Source organism: Rhipicephalus microplus, chromosome 9 (assembly GCF_043290135.1).
Source record: "Rhipicephalus microplus isolate Deutch F79 chromosome 9, USDA_Rmic, whole genome shotgun sequence".
Lineage (NCBI taxonomy): Eukaryota > Metazoa > Arthropoda > Arachnida > Ixodida > Ixodidae > Rhipicephalus > Rhipicephalus microplus.
In genome coordinates, this window is record NC_134708.1 from 11,526,400 (window position 1) to 11,544,049 (window position 17,650).

At 45.0% G+C, this 17,650-nt stretch overlaps 1 protein-coding gene and 1 long non-coding RNA gene across 6 annotated transcripts in view; both read left to right on the forward strand.

Annotated features, from left to right (window-relative positions):
* LOC142771540 (uncharacterized) overlaps positions 1 to 17,650 on the forward strand; it is an 89,329-nt gene that overhangs the window by 7,957 nt on the left and 63,722 nt on the right. The window lies entirely within an intron of this gene.
* The window catches only part of LOC142771541 (uncharacterized), a 50,109-nt gene continuing 39,333 nt past the window's right edge, over positions 6,875 to 17,650 (forward strand). The window contains exon 1 of the long non-coding RNA XR_012885980.1: positions 6,875 to 6,923. This is a non-coding gene — a long non-coding RNA (uncharacterized LOC142771541). The remainder of the gene's footprint in view (positions 6,924 to 17,650) is intronic.

The window sequence follows — 17,650 nt, forward strand, 5'->3', positions numbered from 1 at the left end:
AGATATATCATTCCGAAGGACATGTATACACATTGTCATCTATTGAGAAAGTGCTAACTACAAGTGGCTGCATGCATACATAAATGCATGCATTCTTATGTGATTCTTGAAGATAATAGAAGAGAAAAGTGAGCCCCGTAACTGTCTGCATCAGAGTGCGACTCCTCAACAGTAGCTCACGAGGAATGGGGTAAGGAGGGATTAAACTGATAGGAATAAAAGGTAAGTAAATAGAGAGAGGAAGGAGAAAGAGAGGTGCAGGGACAGCGAACGACAGAAAACGACGGAAGTAGAGCGGAGAAAGGAATGATGGACACGGTTGCAGGAGTCCGTGGACAGGGCACCACTCGGCGAGAGCTCTTGTCGGCGTCAGGAGATGGTGTAGGGCGAGCCCAGTCAGCCAGAGCTGCGTTGTCGTCGGAGATCACGGAAGCGCAACCGGTCGGCATGAAATCCAGAGAGCTAGTATACATACATACATACATACATACATACATACATACATACATACATACATACATACATACATACATACATACATACATAAATGCATGCATATAAAACATACATACATACATGCATGCATGCATATAAAACATACATACATACACACATACATGCATACATGCATGCATGCATATAATACATACATACATACATACACACATACATGCATACATGCATGCATGCATATAATACATACATACATACACACATACAAGCATGCATGCATGCATGCATGCATGCATATAATACATACATACATACACACATACATGCATACATGCATGCATGCATATAATACATACATACATACACACATACATACATACATATATGCATGCATGCATATAATACATACATGCATACATGCATGCATATAATACATAATGCATGCATGCATGCATACAATACATAATGCATGCATGCATACATGCGCGCAGTAAAGCCGGCCAACGTTGTGCACGGCCACAGTAGCGTAAGACGGCCACATTTCGGCTGGGTATTTGAATTGTGCTAACACAAATGGAGACCACTAAAAGGTGATTTTATATCAAAATGAGCACGTCGTTGGCACAAAAGTAGCCCTACGAGGTTTCCGAACCCCTATTTCAGTAAGCAACATCAACTTAATATCGCCACGCGCGTTTCTTATTTTCACTTTTGTTTGATTTGGTTTTCACCCACAAAGCCTTGGTCAAGAATACCTAGCCCAAACTGCGCCTCAATCTTCGAAAAGGGTCGCGATCATTGTAGATCGTTCTGTTAAGATTGACCGCAAGGCGCAAACACTCGAGATTGTTCCAGATCTTGCACGAAGACCATTGGTAATGCTGAAACATTCGACGACCTATGTATTAATATTAATGCCGCTGCGCTTCACTGTTTGTCAGTTGATCGACGGGGGGGGGGGGGGGTTATGTTTATAAGAGGGCAAAGAAGAGAAAAGTGAGCCCCGCAGCTGCCTGCATCAGGATGCGACACCTCAGCAGTAGCTCACAAGGGATGGGAATGAGGAGGGAATAAAAGGATAGGAATAAAGTTGTAGAGAGAGAGAGAAAGGGAGAGGCGCTGAGCCAGCGAGCGAGGACATATCCAGGGGATAGGAGAGATAGGAAAGATGAAAACACGGTCACAGGAGTCTGAGGACGGGGCACCACTTGCGAGCGAGAGCTCTTGTCGGCGTCAGGAGATGGCGTAGAGCAAGTGCAGTAGGTCAGAGCTACGCTGTCGTCGGAGATCGGCGTCATAAGATGACGTTGGGCGAGCTCAGTCAGCCAGAGCTACGCTGACGTCAGAGATCGTGAGGTCGCAACCGGTCGGCACGGAATCCTGTGAGCGAGTCCGATCGACGGCCTACGCTCTGTTCGCCACTATCAGTGCCCGTGTATTGCGGTAATCTGTCTTTCAGTTCGCCGGCCACAAGTTCGGCCAAATAAATAGTTCCATCTTAGCATCGAGTCTGCTCCCTTCCTCCACGTCACGACCGCGTGATAATGTTTGCATTTAGTGTCCCTTTAAGACGACACTAAAGACAAAATCCTTTAGTCTCACAAAAGGCTCATTGAACAGTATGAAGTTGTCAGACAATTACATCATTCCCTAAGTTTTACGGTGGTGAGAAAGGCTAGAAATTCTTTGGTACAAGGCTTTAGTCGCACTTGTTTTCATTGGACATCTATCACATCCACCTCATTGCTTCTATAAAGACTTTAACAATTAAAATTTTGGTATCGAGATTTTGAGAGAACCGCTGCCATATGCCTCTTTAATAATATGTGACACAAGGCCTACCGATAATTGAATAACGTTTAAAGAATCAAGATGATGGTACGGACTGACTTATTATGTTATGTAGTTGGTTTGGTTAAAGTCGGGGGGGATGTCACTTCGATTATGTCAAAGTCACTACTAGTCATGTGCAAGTGCTGTACGCTTAAGTATTTTTCGGAGACTTTTAGTAAGAATGCAGTTACCAGCCCCGTGGTATTGACAAGATGGATGCAGTCTCACATTGCATCTTTTGTAACCAATTTATTCCAAGGAGAACTTTGTGCCAATTACCCATTGGATGGGCTGTATATACTGTGGGGCTATATAGTGGCTATTTTCGCTTCCTGAAATTATTAAAAGCAATCAGTGCCTTTAAAATGAGTCTCAGATGTCAAAGCTGATAGTTAGCATGCGTCTTATGTTCTTTTATTAAAAAGCAGCCTTATATATAGTTCCACTTACCAGCGACGAAGCAACCTTGTTTCTGTCGTTTGAAACCTCGCAAGGTAAACACGGACGCGGTTCAGACACGACTATAGCACTGACTGCCAATTGCTTCGTATATTGGGAAAACACGCAAACGTACAGTGGCGGTCAAAATATTGCGGACCACGGGAACGCGTGTCAAGCAGCACCGGGGCGCCTTCTGACGGCTGCCTGCAAAGCTCAAGAGCACGCACTGCGCATGCGCGCCTATTTTTACCTGCCAGCCCGCTCGTTCGCTCTCTTCAAGAGTTCGCGCACCGGAACGCCAGACAAAACGCAAGGTATCACTCTTTCTGTCAACGCGGAAACGCCGAGCGATGATATCGTGACGAAAGCATGTAATTTGTAGTGGCAGTGCTCGATGCGCGCCGCATTCAGCGCCCTATAGTCCCTGACGCTCCACTCCATCGAAAACCCGTATACGGCGTTAGCTTTTCGAAAATCGACCGTTGTGATAAGATTCGCGCGCTGCGTTCACTACAGCAGGCGAATGGAAGCATAACGAACCACTGCGAATAAAAGTTCAGCCGTCATAGTTCAAAGCCGCGCAACAGACAGAATCACGAGACAGAGACCATAGGGCAAGGTGTTTTGTCTTGAGATATTGTATTGAGATTTGTCTTACGTCATGTTTTCAACCACAAACCTTAACCACAACAAATTGATTAGCTGAGGTGACACGAGCCTCAACGTCTTCACAGCAAGCCAGTTCGAATACAACAGGCCCTGGAGTTAAATCGGAAAAGTGAAAAAAATCTCGTTCCTTTTTCGGCAGAACAGATAATTCAATCCTGTGATCCCTTAGGGGCTATGTATGACCTTGGTAAGGCATTGAGCCTCTACAAGGAAAAAAAATCTGAGAAAGAGCAGGCGGAGAGAATGAGAAAAAGAACATAAAAAATCAGTGATTGATAATTAAAAAAACTCATACCCGGACGGATGCGCAGGCTGTTCTTGCTGGACCATCCTGCGGGTCGCAACGTGCTTTCGGTCACGGCAAAAAGCTTTAACGGGCGTAATACTATAAGCTGCCCCTCGAGGCGTTCAAACGTGCGAAAGCTCTTTCGGTGAATGAACTGGGCAGTTCACCCTATTCGGTGCAGCGCGCGGCATTGCTCATAAATATTTAGAAAAAAAAAATGCAGCTGGCGTTCTTCTTTAGGTTAGCCTAACTGCTTGAGCATGGTCAGAAAACACTACCGATCGGCAGTAGAGGCTCCCTAGAACATGCTAACCAAATATTATAGCGCAGAACGCAACAGGGAATTGACAACGAATTCTAGTAATTGGCAATAAGTAGCTTTTTCTTCTCTTGACAAATGGCGCTAAACAAAAAAAATCGCAGCATATCGATGGAGTGAATGACGATGAGTGGGGCAAAGCATCCGTCAGCACATCCGTGCTTCCGTCCGTCCGTTCGCTCTTGCTTCCGTCAGTCCGCGCGACCATCCGTGCGACCATACGTGCATCCATCCATCCACGCGTCCGTCCGTGAGTCCGTCCATCTGTCTGTCTATTCGTGCGTCCATCCGTCCGTGCTTCCGCGCCTCTATCCATCCATCCGTCTGTCCGTCCGTCCGTCCGCTAGCCTGTCTGTCCATCCGTGCGTTCATCTAGTGAACACTCTAAGTACCGCCATCTCTCATCTCGCATACCCTGTGGCACACACCCACTCTAGAGTGGGTATGTGCCACCGTTGGCTACGATTTGGGACGTTAAACCCCACATATCAAAACCGCTGGATACGTAATACTGCATACATACAAGGGATGGACGAACACACGTCTTAAGGATTTTCGGCCTTTAAAAAAACACCATCAATTAGTAAAACTAAGTATAATGCTTTTTATTGATTAAAGCACGGCGTGCTCGCTGGTTACTACTGGGATAGCAAATCTTTGTGTCTTCAGTCGTACTGTACGGATTCTACAAATTTTTGCGGTGGTCAGTTCGTGTGGCATCAAGCCCCTTTATGAATCAGTTTTATGGCTGCCCGGGAAAGTGTTGCAAGGACCCTTCATTTTTGGACTGAAATTTGCCCACTTTATAGAAGAAGCGCTTGACAACTTTCACCGGAATCGGTCCGACCAAGCAACACTTTTGTTTTGGTCCGATAGGTGCATTCATAATATTATCTGAAGTTTATAACGTCCCCAAAACAAGACATGATTACGGGAGACGCCGCATAGGAAGGCTCCTGACATTGCGACCATGAATGGTTCTTTAACCTGCACTGGCATCGCGCAGTAAATGAACCTTTACCATTTTGCCTCCATCGAAAATGCGTCCGCCGCAACCGGAATTTGATCCCGCAACGCGGAGGTGAGCGGTCGAGGACAGCTTGGCAGGAAATGGCGCTGTCGGCAGTGACCTTCAACCTCTTTGTAGCTACGTCAGCTCATCAAATATGCGAGCCTTGTAAAAGCATTAACGCAGTTGCCATTTGATGGCAATAAGCAGTGTGATTAAGAGGTGCCCCGCTTTTCTTCGCTGGGGGCATTCAAACTGCAGATGTGGCGAAACATGCAGAAAAAGTGTATTTTGCGGCCCAACGTTTTTAGTTCTTTCTGGGTGAACATATTTATTTTTTGAACAGCTAACTTCAAAAGTATTATCAGCCTAGAGGCAGCGTATTGTTTCGCTTTTTTAAACACTCTCCACAGCGTTGTCTTAAACGTCCCGCGGTTATACGGCTTTTTCTTGCTATCGGTTATATTACGGATAAAAAATTGTGCGAAGTATGGCCTCGACATCCGAACTGTGAATTCAGGCTGCAAAAGAAAAATGGAAGTTAAAGAAGCCCTGCAGCTCATTTCCATGAAATTGTTCTATGGCTTCATTGAAAGACTTTATTGCCTCACAAATCGGCTCTCGGAAAATATCTTTAAAATCGGTCAAGTACGAGAGAGAGATGCAAAGAAAGACAGAAAGGTTAACCAGATGCTCTACCATTTTGCTACCCTGCACCGAAGGAATAGATAAAAACGGAAAGAGATAGGAGAGAGGGAAGTAATATACACCGAATAACGAGCACACTTGCGAGAGCACGTGCAGTTTAGAGGCGTCAAGTGCGAGTTCAGTCACTGGAATATTCCGTCTACGCTTTAAAGCGGTCGTAAAAAGGTGATGTCACTAACTAGGTGATGTCGGCGTAAGTAGAGTGGACCTGCATGGACGCTGTGCCTACCGAAGAACGCGGAACTCCACTTGCGAGTGCGCTCCATTGGGACACCGATCAACGTCGTTGCCATACGCTCTCCGTACTATAACTTGAACTCTGCAGCGGACGCCATAAGATAATCTTAAGTGGCGTTTTTACGCTCCGCTCAGCAGCTAAGCGAAGCGGGAACGCGATTGTGCATGCGACTTTCACCCTTCCGCACGAGTCTGTAAGGATACGATAGTGGTTTCTTCCACTATAGTGATGCCTACTAAATTGATATTAACACCCCCCCCCCCTCCTATGGCCAATAGCTCTGCTCGCAGTTGAAACCCCAGGGAAGCTGACAACTGTGAAATAAATTTTGTTCTGGTACAGGCGTGCATACACAGGCCATGCTGGCTCTTTCGTCACTGATTGCAGCATCAGTGTCGATGTAAGGGGTGTTCCGAGGTCACCTCTGAGCCAATTTCTTCTCAAGTAGTCTTCTGGCGTTCACATCTCGTCTGGAAATAGGACGTTGTTTCCTCCGAGTACCTCACTGAGTCCTAATCACTGGACTGCCAAAGCACACGAAAAATGAGGAACTGCTCGATCTAGTACCTATACCACCATTTTAAAACATCATAAGCGAAGCACAATATCTAATGCGAGGTCGATTGAAAAACACGCCACAAGGAAACCAGGTCATGGCATGGGTTAACCTGGTCCACGCGATGCCAGTGGCTGAGGACCTGCTAACAATGCTTAGACGGAGGTGGTATAAAGTGAAGTACCAGTAAAACTGGATTTAAACTCGGTCAACCTTAAGAAACATTTCCGGATATTGTAGAACAACGTCATGATATAGTTTGGTCTACTACGCTTGCACCCGCACCTGTGTTATGCTATCGTTTTCTCCTTCTGCGAATCACCATCTTTATCTTTGTCACAATTTTGGCAATATCTCGCACAGGAGGCAAAGCGTCCAGGAAGCATTCTGGCAAGCAGCAGAATATTTCAGGTAGACAGCCTCCTTTCTTCTTTTACCATTCTCCGTACGTTAACATTGCTTCTCGTCGTCTGAGGCTATTTGTGTGACTGCGAATCGTACAAATGTCCGAGAATTTTCGCGTATCTGTCTCTGGCGCGCACGAATTCGATTATTGTACCTCTTTGGTGCTCTAGCGTAATCTGGGGAACACTCTACTACGCGTAGCTCGTCTTGATACGTCTTGTGTTGTCTTTATTTGTATCGAGCTTCAACCTTTGGTAACTCTAACGTACGAGCTTTTCCCGTCTGTTCTTATTCCCGAGGTCTTCTCCCCGCGCCGGTTTTTCTTGCATCTGCTGCGAGATTGGCCGTGTAAGTAAATAAATTCGTAGACATGGATGATTTTTTTTTTGCTTCTGGCTAATCTAGTGTATTGTGGAACAGCTATTTCAGATTTCTTCGAGTAGAACGTGGGAGAAAAACATATGTGAAGCAACGCAAGTGCATTTCAGAAGTTCAACATACAAATATAAATTTGAAGAGTAACTTTCGAAGTTTTTTTTGTTCTTTAACATATGGTGCAGAAATCTTCTTGCATTATTACAATAAAAAATTAATGGTCCATGCATAGTAGCGCAAGTACAGTGTGGATGTTCTAATACAACTTTAAATAATTATGGTCGAAATTCCATAGACTTTAATAAAATCAATAAAAGCAAGAAGGTGGCTTGGGAAACAAATATTTTATCATGCAAACAGTTCATACCACAATGTTCGATAGAGTAAAACGAAATGTCCCCCATTTCACTAGCAAGATTATCACTATTCGACGGCCGTGAGTAGGACGCTTGGCATCGATCGTCGTTATGGTGTAGGTTCAGCGACAGAGCTTCTATTCTTATTCGTGTTCTTCAAGGCCCTTCCACGCGCTACCCGCACAGCCGCAACGCACGTGATGGAACGCCTGGCACACCCTAGCGGGGGGCAAATGAGCGAATCGGCGGTGCCCTTTCACCCTCCGCTTGGGTGCGGCAGGGGTAACACACAGCCACACAGCCACGCGTGCACTGCGGCAATGCGGGTAGCACGAGGAAAGGCCGTTAACGCGTCCCGAGATCGCAGAGTGCTTCTATCATTTTGCCTTCATCGAAAATTCAACACGCCCCCACCACAGCCGGGATCAAACCGGCATTTTTCGAGTCAAGAGCCGAGCACTGTAATCACTGTAGGTGACCGCAGTGGCGCTGAAAGTCAGTGAAATGTTAACTATTGAATGCTAACTAGATAATTATAATTAAAGAAGTTAATTAGAAAGTTAGCAAGAACTGATACTGAAGTTAGCTGTTGGTATCAATGAGTGAAGTTTATTAGTGAAAGTTAATTAGCGAACTTGAGGATTTTAGGGAAAATGTAATGAGAGTTCATTAAGGAAGACAAGCAGTGAAGCCAAGTTTTCAGGCTCTCGCACATCAGCCATCTCAGCTTGCTGTTTTGGTTGAAACTGGGCCAGTTTATTACTCTCCCATCTTAGGGTACATTGTGCCGTAAATCGTAGGAACATTTCTTCTAAACTAGGGCCGGCGCATCTATGGGTCGAGGCTTGCAAGCCCTTCCACGCCCGGGTCCATCTCGGTGAGATGAGCGATTGCGACACACTCAAAAAAGTTTCGGTAATACACAAATAGATCAATCATAGTTCTGAAAACAATATGCACCTAGAATCACAAACCCTTTATACTAGTCGGCGACTTCAGCGTACGCGATTTGTATCTTGGGACCTGCCTTTGTCGTCGACGCTCACTGTTCGTTGTAATGCATGGTTTATAGAAAACCGTTGCTATAGTCGAAAGATGTGTTTGTGAACTAAAAAAAAAGTTTACAATAGACTACAAACAATCATAACTGTCACAATACAGTATGAAACAGCCACAAGTGCAAACCATTTATGCTAGTCGGCGACCTAAACTATATATGGTCCTTATGACCAGATTTGTCGTCGACACTTTGTTGCCTTATGTCACTCACTATCATTACTGGGCAATGTTCAGGTAATATAAGCAAAACGCAAAGAAAAGTTTAAAAATGAAATACTTTCAATGATAATTTTCTGTGACAAAACAGTATAAGACACCTACAAGCACAAACCCATTCCTTTAGTCGGTGACTTTATGATGACGTCAGGACTATAGCACACAATGGACATTAGGACATTACGGTTCTTAGGACCAAGCTTCGTCCACTCATCACCCACTTAAGTAAAGACTTACAACAAGCGCGATTTACTCAAACCATGACCACTGAAAAACGGTTTTCCCTTGAGACCCTAACCCGTCCAACAACTTGTCTGGGAGGAAAGCAATAAAGAAGAGTAAATGAATACATAGTGCGCTCTAGGTACCCCATAGGTGGGGCCCGTCACATCGAAGTCATTACGTCGAGATAACGGACGTTTGCACTTAAGTCAGCTCGAATATGTCATAGGCGAGTGGTCTATGGCGCAATACGGGCCTGCTTGTCCTGTTGCGAAAGACATACGAGGGCCGTCTCGGGTATTTGTGCATCGACTTCTGCCTGTCTGCTGATTCTTCTTGTTCTGTTTCCCTCTCGTTATAATCCTGCATGTCCTTTCTCCTAACCTAACCTAAGCAATTCATTCATGTCATATTAACTTTCATTTTCACCTGGGATGTTGCTACGCGTAGAACAGTCTACTTAGACGGGTCTTTTTATAAGCCATGACTTCCATGAGCACATTTAACGCGCCAAAAGCAGACCGTTTAGCACGCATGTATCCTTGAAACAAATCGCCGGCTCAGGAAGAGCGATGTGCTGGTGATCTCTACCACTTCAAAGCAATTAAAAAGCCTACAGACGCAATTTCATCTTGGTTTTTTTTTTTTTTGTTGTTGTTGCAATGAGTAGGTAAAGACCCACTTATCGCGGCTGCGAAGCTCGTTTGCTTGAGCGTGCGAGTGTTAATTGTTTGGAGTCGGTTTTACAGCGCCCAGGGGCAGTTTCGCTTTCAGCGTTCGCTGATCGCGGTGGTATTCAGAGTGGTTTTCGCCTAAACATAGCTGGCGGCGGAAACGCACAAAAACGGCATGCACATGACCACCACATTGACCACTTTTTCATAAATGCTTCATGCGTGCTGCTACGGGGGACCCGAGGCATTTTAAATAAGCGTAATCCCTCAAAAAGGCACTGCCGGGGCAAGAACATCAGTCGTTATGCTCGCGTGCAAGTCGGCCTCCTCATTCAGCGGCAACCATCTCCTCTTTTAGACGACAACTCATCTTGACATTGGAGCGAAGGCAACGGAGGCGGAGCTTCTGCCCGTTCAAGTTGCTCTGCAATTAGTGCAGTAGCGCGCCGCTTATTTTAGTTTCGCTCATTCGCATCAGTGACGCATTCAGAAAACTATATATACAAAACATCAACGGTAGGAATATTTCGGTGGTTAGGTGTAGGTTATAGCGTCATATTAAGAGTACATTTTTTTTTGAAAAGAACTAAACAGCCCTCTTGCCGCTGCACACTGATTGACGTCCACGTCAAGTTTACATTGAAAAGCGAGCGTGCTGAAAAGGTGGTGATGCCGAAGAATTCGAAAAAAAGGGATTCTTCCAAACAGAACAATAACTATTTTACCTACGACTTCTCGCTACTGCGTGGGCCTTTATTTATTTGAGCAGCAGCATTTATTTGAGCAAGGCAAAATGAGAAAATGATCAGTGAATTTAGGTACTGTACTTTGGCGAAGTAGAAGGTGTGCATTTCGGTTCTGTAGCTTTCACAGTGCTGTCAAGGAAACTTCTCGCCTAATATCGAAGGGAACACGCGCGAGAATCGTGGCCATCACGCAGGGGTGTGGTTGGTTGCTCACACGAAAGGCGCTTTTCAAGGGCAGTAGAGCGAACAAAATACAAGATCCTTTTCTTTGTTTCTTATGCTCTAGGCAATATTTCATAAATTGTGCGTGCTGATCCACACAAATCTCTCCCACAACTTACATTGCCTTCAAAATTTTGCGTCAGTACCTCTTTAACGACACCGCCAAAAAACCTCTCCTGTCAGTCTTTCCGGTTTGCGGTGGTCGCCTATTTTTCGAAAAACAAATTGATCCGTGCGATGGAGAGCTGCCAAAGCCAGCTTTCTCGACGACAGTTTCGTACGCCTGGCATGCGTCGAGGCGTCTCGATCATTCTCTCCTTGTTCTTCGCCCATTCAATTTCTGTTCCGCAGACTTGTTTAGTGTCGACAAGACCTGATGTCGTCAAGTCTAGTTTTTCATTTCTTCTTTTAGTAGCTTTCTTGTGCCGCCTATTTCTTGTGAGAACAAGGACAGTAGAGATTCATGCGAGAGAAATAGAGAGAAAGCTCTTTGATGAAAAAAAAAAAAACTGCCTGTGAATATCAAAACGCAACTGTGCATGGGGGAAGGCGACTGCGGGCAGAAAGGAAAGGGTAGAGCAGGAAAAGAGAAGAAACAGTCAAATAAAGTATTGGGCTCGTGCTATGTGCATGCGTTAACATAATAGTTGTGATGTACCATACCTGAGAGCTTATCAATTTGCTCCCCGAAAAACTAATTAATATTAATAGTACATGGGATTATTGTGGTACGCATGCCCATGGTTATGACACTAACATTTCAGAACGCACAACGACCCCTCGTTGCCTATATAATTCCGCTTCCTCTCAGCCAGTGCCGCAACATAGCTTGCATGGTGCAGTGATTGGCGGAATTGCATGAAAAATAAGTGGTAGCTTAGTTATCATGCGATTACGCCACTAGTGTATACGCTACAAAGTATTATCTCCCTTAGGGTCTGAGTATTTCGCTCTGTTTTATCTTCTTTTTCGCGCTATCATTTTGCCTTATTCGTTAAGTGGTTTCCATCTTCACGTGCACTTTTTCGTACTGAAGGGGGAAACTGGTTCTTGAATTTCCGTGTAAACCTTCTTGTCCTTCTCGTCAGTTCTTTTTGCACGTTGTGTTTGTAACAGATCCACTTGGATTCCGTCCCAAGTGCGAAAGCATATTTCGAGAATTCGGAGAAACGGTTTTTCGATGGACCTTTCAGAGTGCAGAACAAAAAAAAATATGCAAAAATTGATCTCAACTTATGGGGCTGAGAAAAGATAAAAAGATCGTTGCACATACATTCAGGCGTCGCTTCCGGTATTCTTGTTTAAACTTAATGAGACGGGAAGCTCGCCCACGATATCGACGAGAACAGAAAATTAAAGTGCGCGGTGACGTATGTGCGAGGCGGGCCATTGCAGATACGCGAATTTAAATATAGGAGTGGCGTATAAGCCTACGGCAGAGTATAGCGGAATCCTGCGCACTCCAGCCACAGAATAGCGAGCCTTAATGGCATGAAATGTGTGCTCCTAACCTTCGTACCACAGTCACACTTGTTCTTTCATATGTGATATCTCAGACCGAGGTTCAAGAAGGAAAAGGCCACCCGCTGTGACTGGAAGATAAAAGACGATTTTGTGTTTGAACTTTTCCGCTTCGACGATCGTCTGTGATCTCTAGGGATCAAACTTCCCTCACAGTGCACAATTCTGCGACTGGTGCATTGCACAACATGTTACCTTCTATACGACTAACGTTTCGCTACGAAAGTGGCAAAGAAATTTTGTAGGGCTGAAAGCACATGTTTTTGTTTTATTCTTGCATTTGTTCTGGAATGCGCGGAAGAGGCATTTCGGAGGTTGGGACTTCTGACGCCGGCGTTTAGCAGTGATATCGGGCTTTTGCAATATGTTCTGCGCTACGCCGAGCAAATGCATGATCAGTTCGGGGCGAAGTGCGAAGTTTGAAACAGCAGAAGTCAAGCGGGCGTGTATTCTTGAGACGTTGTGTCGTAACAGGGTCGAAATATTGGACGAAGAAAACAAGTGCGCTGGAAAACGCACTGTTCCTGCTGGCGTTGTTGCGCGCCAAGTTTCTCCTGTTCGGCGTTCACTCTTCATTTTTTGGAGTGTACGCCAGACTACTCGCATCCGCGTTCAGAGTTGGCATCAGAGTAAAGGTTCATAGAAGTCATAAACTTGACCACAGTGACATTTCGGCTATCAAAGCACAAGAGTTCTATTGCGTCCAAGTGGTTTGCAGTGTTAAAACAACATTCTTGTTTATTGCTGCCAATAAGAAAAGTAAGATATCCGCTGTCGGTCCAGAGATTGATTGATATGTGGGGTTTAACGTCCCAAAACCACCATATGAATATGAGAGACGCCGTAGTGGAGGGCTCCGGAAATTTCGACCACCTGGGGTTCTTTAACGTGCACCCGAATCTGAGCACACGGGCCTACAACATTTCCGCCTCCATCGGAAATGCAGCCGCCACAGCCGGGATTCGAACCCGCGCCCTGCGGGTCAGCAGCCGAGCACCTTAGCCACTAGACCACCGCGGCGGGGCAGGGTCCAGAGAAAGAAAGAGCGGATTATAGAAAAACGTTGCACTGCATTTTCTTCGTAAAACACACCAACAATGTTACTGATTGCCGAACAGACCACCGTGGTGGTCTAGTGCACGGTGCAAGAAATACTTTAGATGTGCGAACGACGCGAAGCGAGCGCTTGGCGGGGAAGGACCGCTTATGTTCTCGTTTGCGGTGTGCCGCTAGATGGCTCGCCGGAATGAGAACCATGGCGGGCTGCTGGCGCATGCCGCAAAGCCCATCCGGCCTATGAGTGATGGTTTCCAAATCTGAGAAAATCGGGTAATCGTCCGATGTCAACTACGCGACACGCATAGAGCGGCGCTGCAAAAGAGGGAGTGATAAGGGAGGAGGTTGACGATGCGGCGAGCGTGTTGTGGCGACGATAAAGGAGCACCGCTGCTTTCCTACATCACGGGGCTTTCCTACACCGATAAGGGGGGAGAGGGGGAGCCGGGGCAAAGTTTGTAGCGCCATCTCCCAAGCTCCTAGCGAAGCAGAACATTATCGGGCAGCGGATTGTCCCGGCGATCGCTCACCGAAAGTGTTCTTGCACCGTGGTCCAGTGTCACTGCACTCGACTGTGAACACAATTTGGGGGGGGGGGGGGGGGGGGGAGTTATAGTTTATGCCATCTTATGTTATAGTTATAGGTTATAACTAACCTTCGCATCCGTCTCCTTATGTTATAGGTTATAGTTTGTGCCATCTCATATTGCGAGTCTTATGTTTCCCAGATTAGAAGCAAAACCAGAATTTAGATCTTTGATTTTGCTATATGGCGTTATTATTCAGAGTTATCAGTATTTTAACAAATTATGGTAACGAAACACTCTGACATTCTCTTCTGCCCACTTCCTGTCCAATCATGTACATAGCATCAACTGAAGATTTGTCTGTCATGGAGTGTTCGGTGACTTCATTATGAAGCATGGGCGCACACAACATGTATGCTTGTTAGAGTGAGTGGGGCTGGTAAGAAGATCGCAAGCTACAACAATGCTTTACACTCCCAGAACAATCGGACAGTTCTCAAAGGAGACTACTGAAGAACTGTGTGGTTGATTTTTTTATGTATTTGGCGATTGTCCTTTTTTTAAATTCGTTTGACGACAAATTGAATTTGAAAAGAGACTGAAAACAACAGCTTAAAGGGAAACGTCATGACATTTTTATTTTTCATTTTTTTTTCATTCAGTTCCAACATGTTCTTTTTTCAATAAATTAGGGTCCCTCAGGCGACAAAAAGTTTAAAAACCACTTGAGAATGCCTGAGGGCCCACATACATGCCAATAGTTTGAAAATGCTAGCTTTCAACAAGTATAGTGCAGTTATAGCCGGAGCAATGAACGAAAAAATCATCAGGTCTTGCCTGCACTAAACAGGTTTGCGGAAGAAAGACTGAATTGGCGAAGAACAACAAGAGAATGGTAGCGACGCCTCCATGCGTACAAGAAGCCGAGAAATTCCGTTCAGAAATGTGGATTTGGCAACCTACCCTCGCACAGATCCGTTTGTTCTTTTCAAGATAGCCGGCCACCATGAAGATGAAGAACTTGATCTAGAGGCTTTCTGGCAGCCTCGTTTTGTTGGCTTGAGGTGGTAGTGGTTATCAACCCATCGTTCTTCCTGAGCTGGCAAGCTTTCTCTACGAGAGAAGCAGGCGATACGGTCAGTTTTTGACACGTAAACAATGCCCGAACAAGTTACGGCTATTAAAAAAAAAATTCGAATGTCCCCAAAGCGCGTAACTTGTTCATTGTTATGCGCCTGCTTTACTCTGTAACGTCCGGATAATTCAGCCTTCATTCCTCTTAGGCAGAGTTAACATCTCCTTGGAGGCTTGTTTACAGCTCAACATGGAACGATAATTTTTATTTCAGGAAGCAGTTCAAATACAAAATATATTTTAACGGAAAAAAGTTCGACATATACCACGTACCGTGAGTATCTCTCTTCAGACGCATGCAGAGGGAAGCCGACAGTGGTGCAATATTTTTGTTTAGCGAAACGTTACGAAATTACGCTAGAAGTAAGTAGAAATGCTTTACGCACTCACATGCATGTTTAGGAGTCGCGCATGTTTTATTATCATCATTCCAACACAAACAAATTTAGGAATACCATAAAACAATTGATTTATTAACACCATATTGCTTGCCCCACCTTCATGTAACAAGACCCCTGAAGGGCACTTTGAGGTATATAAATCTATACATAAATAAAAAAATACAACCACTTCTTTACAGCTGTGTAGTTGAGCCGAAAGCAACATGATTATCGCCAATAGTAGAAGCAGTAAGCTGAAATGTGGTGCTTGCACTCGCGAGGAAGGCAGCCCTGATTAGTACGTAAAAGGAAAAAAAAACTTGCGTTTATTGCGTTTAAATACAATAACGCTAACCATGAATATGAATATTTGCTCTAGACGTCATGCCTATGTCACTGGAATGCGGTGTTTATAAAATTAGATTGGCAGCACTGCAATCATAATTGACGTTTCACCAGCATTACGCCTGCATAAGGTATTCTTCGAAAACAAAGAGCGAGTGAGAGAGAGAGAGAGAACTTTTTATTGAAAAGCAGAGAATCGAGCCAGCATATGCAAATCGCTGACATGCTACTCTGCGTAGGAAAGGGAATCAGGGACTAAAAGTAGAGATAGGGAGAGAATAAAAAAATCAGATGCTAAGATGGGAAATCGAATATAAAAATGTAAAAAAGACCATGTTTTGACCAACTAATAAGGACGTGCAATAATAGTTTTTCTGTGGTTTCGATATAAAGCTGTATAGATTGTCTAGCATGCCCATACTGTTAAAGTACGTGAACAAGTTTCATAGCACGCCTCTGTAGCTTGGGGCAGGCTGAAGGTCCCAATACGCAGCATGCATTCCTCCGCTAAATCAACCCCTATATCATAACAAAACTTGCATTTAGAATTCTTCGACATCTGGAAACGCTATATTACCGTCTTCGTCTAAACACTGCCTATGGAAAGAGCTTACCGTACCGCTTCGATCAAGCAGCGTGTACGTACTTCAACAACTGCGGCTCCATCGAAACTGTGAAACACTCCTTTTTAGGGGCGAAGCTACTTATGGCGTGGCTTGGGCACCCCTCGTAGTACGTAACCACCAGTGGCACATACCCGAAATAGGTATAACATTTGACCTCCAAGGTGGTGCCGGTGAGAGATTTCTTCTGTGCGTTGTTTAACAATGAATAGTAGTGCTCAATGTACATGTTAATGGCTGCTAATGAAGAATGAGAGACAGGAGCATTCGGTTTTTAGTCAACGCGCAAGCTGCGATCCCCATTAGCAGCCATTGGCATGTACATTGAGCACTATCGGACAAAAAAGGGTTGCTACATTATACTCGCTGGGTGTAACCTCCTTAGTTTTAGAAAGGTTTAGCCAGCGTTGAGCCGCAGGGCCATGAATACAATGAACTGGTATATACAATAAATGAATTCGAGGTGGTTGAAGGGGGGAAGCAGATACGAAGCGCCAGCCGTAAGAAGTTAAAAGCTGAATCCTCCTGTTTCTCATTTCACATTAGCAGCCACTGGCATGTACATTGAGCACTATCTGACAGGAAAAGGTTGCTATGTTATACTCGCTGGGCGTAACCTCCTTGGTTTTAGAAAGGTTTAGCGAGCATTGGGCCGCAGTGCCATGAATACAGTGAACTAGTATATACCATGAACTCAAGATGGTTGAAGGTGGGAAGTAGATCCGAAGCGCAAGCCGTAAGAAAGTGTGCGTGTGCCACCTCTTGTTTAGTCCTTGGAATGTCCACTGAATGGCGGTGCTTCTATATGGGGGATATATGATGAAAAGATGCGAGATGGTGGGACTTGGAGTGTTCAATAGATGTACGAACGGACACACAGAAAGATGCATGGATGGACGCATGAACGGACGCAGGGGTGGATGCATGAACGAACGCAAGGACGGGCGCACGAACAGACGCATGGACGGTCACACAGACGGACACATGGACGGACGAATGCTTCGCCCCACTCTCCATCATTCACTCCGTGAATATGTTGCCATTTTTTGTTTTGACATTAATCAGTGACCTGTTTTTTATGTGACTCAGCATGGTGTCACTAACGCATCATTCGAAAAGCGAGTGGCAAAATCAATAGATCATCTGGGATAATAAATAGCGTATCCTTCCTCACTTTCCATGACGTGTTCAACCTTACATAAAGCCTGTATCACATGCGAGCGATTTTGCTCCAAGAGCAAAGCGGCAGCCGCCGCGCGAGTCCAAAACAGGTTTCT